The sequence below is a fragment of the Sinocyclocheilus rhinocerous genome, unplaced genomic scaffold, assembly GCF_001515625.1.
Source record: "Sinocyclocheilus rhinocerous isolate Xijiao unplaced genomic scaffold, SAMN03320098_v1.1 scaffold2471, whole genome shotgun sequence".
NCBI lineage: Eukaryota > Metazoa > Chordata > Actinopteri > Cypriniformes > Cyprinidae > Sinocyclocheilus > Sinocyclocheilus rhinocerous.
The window spans coordinates 3,659-11,982 of NW_015661927.1; the positions used below are offsets into that span (position 1 = coordinate 3,659).

General features: G+C 30.6%; 1 protein-coding gene across 1 annotated transcript in view; it reads right to left on the minus strand.

Moving 5' to 3' along the window:
• Positions 1–3,363: 3,363 nt before the first annotated feature.
• LOC107726930 (cyclin-dependent kinase 14) overlaps positions 3,364–8,324 on the minus strand; it is a 166,377-nt gene continuing 161,416 nt past the window's right edge. Inside the window, exon 16 of the mRNA XM_016536623.1 lies at positions 3,364–3,386. The gene's annotated coding sequence lies outside the window, so the exon portion shown is untranslated. The remainder of the gene's footprint in view (positions 3,387–8,324) is intronic.

Genomic DNA, 8,324 nt, shown 5'->3' on the forward strand with positions numbered 1-8,324 from the left:
ATCATCTATCTATCTATCTATCTATCTACATATACTTTATCTATCCATCCATCCATCTATCTATCCATCTATCTATCTATCTATCGTTCTGTCGTTCTATCTATCTATCTATCTATCGTTCTGTCGTTCTATCTATCTATCTATCTATCGTTCTGTCGTTCTATCTATCTATCTATCTATCGTTCTGTCGTTCTATCTATCTATCTATCTATCGTTCTGTCGTTCTATCTATCTATCTATCTATCGTTCTGTCGTTCTATCTATCTATCTATCTATCGTTCTGTCGTTCTATCTATCTATCTATCTATCGTTCTGTCGTTCTATCTATCTATCTATCTATCGTTCTGTCGTTCTATCTATCTATCTATCTATCGTTCTGTCGTTCTATCTATCTATCTATCTATCGTTCTGTCGTTCTATCTATCTATCTATCTATCGTTCTGTCGTTCTATCTATCTATCTATCTATCGTTCTGTCGTTCTATCTATCTATCTATCTATCGTTCTGTCGTTCTATCTATCTATCTATCTATCTATCTATCTATATAAATATGGTAACGTTCAAAAATGACATTGTTTTCACATTCAAGTTGCTTATCAGATGCAATATTGTTTTCGATGAAAAAGATTAAGTTATGACTGCTTTATAAAATAATGATTGTTTATGTCAGAATGTGAAAACAGTACAGATTTTGAATGTATTATGAGGGTTACCAGCTGCGGACTGTAATCATACGGTTGTTTGAAGCAGAAAGTTATTAACAGACTGATAAGAACTTAATTAAATGGACACATCAGTTGTAGATCGCTTTGTCAGAACCAATAGAGCACACAAACCTAGTGCAGACACATTATGGGACTTCCTGTGGCTCATGAATTGTTTCCTGTCTTTGTGTCGGAACTCATTAAACCAAACAGATGATAAAAACATCACAATAATCCACAATAATCCACAGCACTCCAGTCCATCAGTTAACATCTGGAGAAGAAAAAAGATGAAACTAATCCAGCATTAAGACGTTTTTAACTCAAATACATGGAGTCCATAATCCATAATAACGCTTCCTCCAGTGAAAAAGTGTTACTGACAGTAATATTACTGACAGAGAATCTGTTCCTGTCTCACTAAACCTGTCATGAACAAGTCCAGCTCATATTTCACATAAAGTAATAAGGAATCATATTGCATTTAAAGGAAATGAAGCCTGTTTGGGGACATTAAGAGTTACACATCTTTCCACCGTAACAGACAACAAAGATAAATATTACAGATTCATCCAGATATACAGTGTTGTTTTAACATCATTTATATACTTTTATAGTATTTATTAATATTTTCAATTAGCTTATATTTTTATATTTTCAGTTTTAATTTGAATAGGTTTTAGTGATTTAATGTGCTTTATTCATTTTTATTTTTTATTTTATTATTATTCTTTTTTTTATTTAACTTTTTATTTTTATTTCAGTTTTAGTAATTTTAGTGCTTCAACTTTAACTTATTTTATTTCAGTTGGTTGCCAAGGCAACATTTATAATTAAGTTTTCATCTTATATTTTATATTTTATTTTATTACAGTTTTTATTTCAATTACCCAAAAAAAAAATGTATAGTTTTTTTTATTATTTACTTCACAATAAAAATATCATATTTTAATTTTTTTTAGTTAATAAATAATATATAAATGAATAAATACAATTAATTTATTATTTACTTAACAATACGTTTTTCATCTAAAATGTACAGTGTTGTTTTAACATCATTTATATACTTTTATAGTATTTATTAATATTTTCAATTAGCTTATATTTTTATATTTTCAGTTTTAATTTGAATAGGTTTTAGTGATTTAATGTGCTTTATTCATTTTTATTTTTTATTTTATTATTATTATTTTTTTATTTAACTTTCAGTTTTAGTAATTTTAGTGCTTCAACTTTAACTTATTTTATTTCAGTTGGTTGCCAAGGCAACATTTATAATTAAGTTTTCATCTTATATTTTATATTTTATTTTATTACAGTTTTTATTTCAATTACCCAAAAAAAATTTTATAGTTTTTTTTTATTATTTACTTCACAATAAAAATATCATTTTGTAATTTTTTTAGTTAATAAATAATATATAAATGAATAAATACAATTAATTTATTATTTACTTAACAATACGTTTTTCATCTAAAATGTATATTTTATTTAATTTCAATTTTATTTCCATTAATGAAAACAATATTAAATAGTTTTAGTTTTAGTTTTAGATTTAGTTAACAATCAATAACTGGATATATATCTATTCACACAGGGTCAAAGGTCACCATACTGTATGCCAGCATCACAGGTTTAAATAGAAAATAATTTTATACATTCATTCATACTGCATAAATAAATAAATAAACAAATAAAGTGCACAGATTTTCAGTATTAATAACATTGCTTAATTACATGTTTATTATTTATTTTCTAAAATAAATATTTATTAATATTATATTATTATAAAAATTTAAATAAATAAATACATACATGTGCTTAATTGTGATGAAAATACTGTAAAAATGCAAAAAAGAACTTAAAGGTACAAAAAAGTATTCCTTTTCTTTATGCGAAATATATTTTAAATATATATATTTTATTTTAAAATATATTCTTCTATTTTGATTTTAGGATGCATCATGACCTGGACGTGTTGTTTCTGTTTGCGTGGCACAGTTGTCGGTGTTAATTCAGTGAGTTTGACGGGCCGCTGACAGATACATTAGTTCTGGGTGAACCGCAGTAAAGACTCTGACAGAACAAACCCTCATGAACCCTGAACACAGTGAGCGCCGTCGTCTCATCCAAACACTCGCTCGACGGCAGCTGCTTTTCCCATCAGCATCAGCTCTGCTTTGGCTAATAAGGCTGTTTGGGAATAAGTCGTATAAAGCGTCGTCCAGCGTGCTTCTCATGCCGCAGCCTTCAGTGTCTTGGCAGGAGATGCATGTCAGAAAACACACGGCCTGGTTGTATTTTTATCCTCGGCCTCTGTGTTTCGCATTAGTGCCGCTCTTGAAGTCGAGTCTCGAATGCACAAAGGCCCCTGCGCACCGCGCGCCTCCTCTAAACATACAAAATTAAACTAAAATGACAAATTTTTCATTCTGGGAGACTGACAGGAGTGCGAGGGGAATCTGTGTCGGGCCATAAACAAACCGAAGTCAGAGAAAAATGGCATTTCTAACTGATTTACTTCCATAACAGGACTAGTTATAGTGATAAAGGATAATTACTGAGAAAAAATAGAGTTCAGGGCTTGATTTTATCCATCAGGAACTGTTTGGATTTATTTATATACATATATTTTGGAAAAGTGGTTACTTACCAGTATGGAGTCATTGGCCATTGCCTTTTCTAAACAAACAAACAAATGACATTATTTTATTATTTACTTCACAATAAATGTTTCCATCATTTCACAATATATATATATAACAGCACCAGCAGTTATTTTTATAGTATTATAATATTTTTGTAGTTAACTAAAATAAAATCAAAACCTTTAAAAACATTTTTAAAATTTTTAAATATTAATATTAATAAATATCAATAATATATTATTTTTAACCATAAAATATACTTTAACTGAAATAAAATATAATGTAAAGGGCAAGGCAGCATTTCACATTTTAATTTAGTTTAAACAATGTATAAAAATAAAACTGCTTACTTCCAAAAAACACAGGGTGTCTTTAAACAGCATACTTGGACTAATTCTGCAGTCTTCATCATGCATAAAGTGTGTATAATATACAACAGAGCAGACACCACACAATACTGCTTCCCACACTGCAGTGCACTCGAACTAAACTTCCATTCCTAAAGTGGGAATCAAAATAATTATATTTTAAAATTAATTTATATATTTTTTAAATTGGGTAGTTCTATTGGTATGTCATTCATTCATTCATTCATTTATTGTTTTAATTTTTTATTCAAGGAACATTATCATCTCATTTGTTCAATTGCAAAAAAAAACATGATATTTTTACAAAATTATATTAGCTTTACATTTTAAATTAAATTAAATATCTGGTAGTTCTATTGGTATGCTATTTATTCATTTATTTAAGTTTTATGTTTTTTATTCAAGGAACATTATCATTATCATATACATTTTGTTCAATTGCAAAAATTAAACAATATATTTAATTTGTATGAAAAATGTGTGATAATAATTGACATTTTATGAAATTTTTAAGCACTTTATTTAATTTTAATTATTTATTTATAATGTATTTATTTTGTTTAAATTGGGTAGTTCTAGTGGTATGTTATTTATTTATTTATTTATTTATTCATTCAAGGAACATTAACCTCATTCGTCTGTTCCCTTTCATGGGAACTTCGAACTGCGTCCTCTAGGGGTCGCTATGGGGAACGCCTCGTCGTGACCGGGCAGCCATCTGCTTCCCGCGATTCAGGACCTGCCGCTGAGGCTGAGCTTTCCCAATCTTCCTGCCCTACGTATGATGAGCTTTAGAAAGTTATGGATCGCGCCACGGCGAGGCTTTACTTGCCGTGAAGCGGGTGAAGATATGCCAACATCGAGGCGATGCGCAAAAGCGGTTATGAGAAGATGCCCCTATAGAGAGACGTTGGCCAGCTATCTCTCTATGGATGAGACGTCCTCTTTTAAGACTCCCTCCTTGACATCTCACTCTAATGCCAGGGCATACGCAGCAGCAGCAGCAGGCCGGGCTGTCGCTTCATTGCACACGATGGTGATGCTCCAAGCAAATCAGGCTGACCTGCTGAAAGACCTGGATAAAGGCGAGGGCAGGGGTCTGTTGAGACAGTTCCTTTAGCATATGCAGAGCGTGCAGTAGCCACTGTGTGACAGGCCAAGACAGGCCAAGAAGTTCCCATGAAAGGGAATGTCTCAGGTTACTTATGTAACCATGGTTACATAAGTAACCTGAGACGTTCTATTGCAAAAATTTAATGTGCAATGAAAAATAAACCAAAATCATTTATATTTTAATGACAATTTTACATACATTTTTAAAATTATTTTTAAATAAAATTTTAAAACTGGATAATTCTATTGGTATGTTTTTTATTTATTTATTTTACATTTTTATTTAATGAAAATTATCATCATACATCTGCAAAAATAAACAATATACTACTAAGTTTGACAAATGTATGCATGATGAAAAACTAAATAATTGTTATAATTGTTATGAAAACCCAAAATAACTCTTCATAAAAAAGTAAATTTAAGTAAATTTTTAAATAACTTATTCTACGAGTAGTTCTATTGGTATGTTATATATTTATCTTTTTTTTGTTGTTTTTGTTTTTTATTATACATTTGATCAATTGCAAAAAAACGTAATTATTATTTAATACATTTTAAATAATTAAGTCTGTATAATCCATAATTGAAGTAAAGAAACAAAAGAGAGAAAAAAACGTCTCGGTTACGTATGGTAACCCTCGTTCCCTGAAGGAGGGAACGGAGACGTCACGTCGGATGACCGACGAAATTGGGATCTCGCTTAGAGGGACCAATCTACTTCGAGTGTAAACTAAACGAGCCAATGCACATTGGCATGCGATTATTGCATCCAGCTGCTGCTGATCACAGCGTGAGTATAAGTAGGCAGCAGATGCAGCGCATATTCAGGTTTTCGCTGAGGAGCCGAGCCGGTGACCCGGCCGCTCAGCGGTGGTGTATAGTTTACACTCGAAGTAGATTGGTCCCTCTAAGCGAGATCCCAATTTCGTCGGTCATCCGACGTGACGTCGAGAGTTACCGACTGAAAGGGAACCTACAATATAAATAAATAAACAACAGGTGCCATTGCTTTGGTTTGCAACAGCATGTCACTATTATTTCTGCAATATTTAGTATGCATACTATTTATCCAATTATTATTAAAAGTATTTTAAACAACTCTTTCTTAAGCCATTATTTAATTGGACTGAAAACACTTTTACACAAAAATCAATTAAAATGCATAACTTCTGCATTAGAAGATGATAAGCGAATGCAATATAAACAATAACAGACAGTATACAGTACATACTGAGCGAAACTGAGTAAGAACACCAGCTGCAAAACATTAATATTCATGATGGATTTTTTATTCATAAAACAGAAGAGCGGAGGGAGGAGTAGTGGGTTTGTATTACTTGTAATTATTTCCGCAGGCTAAAGGAAACTTTAATTACAGAGCGGCATAATGATCCTTGCTTAGAATCCAACATCAACATGGATTTACATGCTGGAACTAAAAACAGTCACTTCAGCATTATCTTTGCTCAGTATGCATACTATACACCGCAGAAAGACTAGTACAGAAGTAAGCTGAACATAGAAACCCCAAATGAAGAAACCCAACGTTTAATCGCATCCAAAATAAAAGTTTTTGTTTACATAGTATATGTGTGTGTACTGTGTATATTTATTATGCATATATAAATACACACACACACACGCGTGTATATATTTAAGAAAAATATATAATGTTTATATATTAAATATATTTATATATAATATAAATTATGTGAATATAAAAATATACATGTAAATATTTTCTAAATATATACTGTATGTGTGTGTATTTATAAATACAGTACATAATAAATATTAGGGGTGGAACTGTTAGACATACTCACGGTTCAGTCTGCAAAACATTAATATTCATGATGGATTTTTTATTCATAAAACAGAAGAGCGGAGGGAGGAGTAGTGGGTTTGTATTACTTGTAATTATTTCCGCAGGCTAAAGGAAACTTTAATTACAGAGCGGCATAATGATCCTCGCTGAGAATCCAACATCAACATGGATTTACATGCTGGAACTAAAAACAGTCACTTCAGCGTTATCTTTGCTCAGTATGCATACTATACACCGCAGAAAGACTAGTACAGAAGTAAGCTGAACATAGAAACCCCAAATGAAGAAACCCAACGTTTAATCGCATCCAAAATAAAAGTTTTTGTTTACATAGTATATGTGTGTGTACTGTGTATATTTATTATGCATATATAAATACACACACACACACGCGTGTATATATTTAAGAAAAATATATAATGTTTATATATTAAATATATTTATATATAATATAAATTATGTGAATATAAAAATATACATGTAAATATTTTCTAAATATATACTGTATGTGTGTGTATTTATATATACAGTACATAATAAATATTAGGGGTGGAACTGTTAGACATACTCACGGTTCAGTTCAGTTATCACGGTTATAGTCACGGTTTCGGTACGGTTCGTTATGTGCTATGTTTAGGGAAAAACTATACTGTCAAATAAAAATAAAGAAAATAAGAATAATCTATCTAACTACAAGCAACAGCACATATAAATACAATAGCGTAAAACTACAAGTAAAATAAACAGTGATTTCCAGTTTTTTTTAGGTAGGCCTAACATTAGTTTTTAGTTACAGAAATTGAATAAAGTAATCAAATGTAAAACAGAATTGCATATTTGACTGTATAAATGAAAGATCAGTCTTTATTAAAGTTACAAAAGCTATTCATTCAAGAGCAGTGAGTGATTTCTTTGTTGTTGCTGTTTGGTTAATATTAATGTGCTGTTGACGTTTTTGTGGGCGGAGCCTATCTGGTGGCAGAAAATGACAGTTTTAATGTAGCAGTCTATTCAAGCCATGGAATAAAAGAATTTAAAAAATAATTTTGAGTTTATATTTCAAAATTCTGACTTTTTTCTCGCAATTCTGAGATTATATCTCACAATTCTGGTAAGAAAAATCTACTCGTCATTCTTTATTTTTAGTTTATAATCCCACACTTCTGACTTTTTTTCCTCAGAATTGACAAACTCGCAATTGTTGAAGTAAAGAGTCAGAAAAAAAGTCAGAATTGTGAAATAAAATAGTTCAATGTTATGAACTGCGGTCCTAGCGCGTGCCGAACCGTGTGTGGAGAACCGTACGGTTCGATTTTTAACCGCGAACCGTTCCACTCCTAATAAATATACACAGTACACACACATATATTATGTAAACAAAAACTTTTATTTTGGATGCGATTAATCATTGTCCAGCACTTGGATTTAAAATTTGTGCAACTAAATGAATATGAGTGATGAAGCCGCATTCAGCTTATTTTAGTATCACTGAGATACTATTATAATTTTTTTTAATACTTTGAATTAGTTTTTATTTTTATACACTGAAAATGTTTTTATTGAAAACAATTCTCAATCAGACATTTCTAGTAAATGTCGTAAACTATTATTACAAAGAAAAGGAAAGTAACACTGAATTAAACATTTTTGAAGTAAAAAAAAT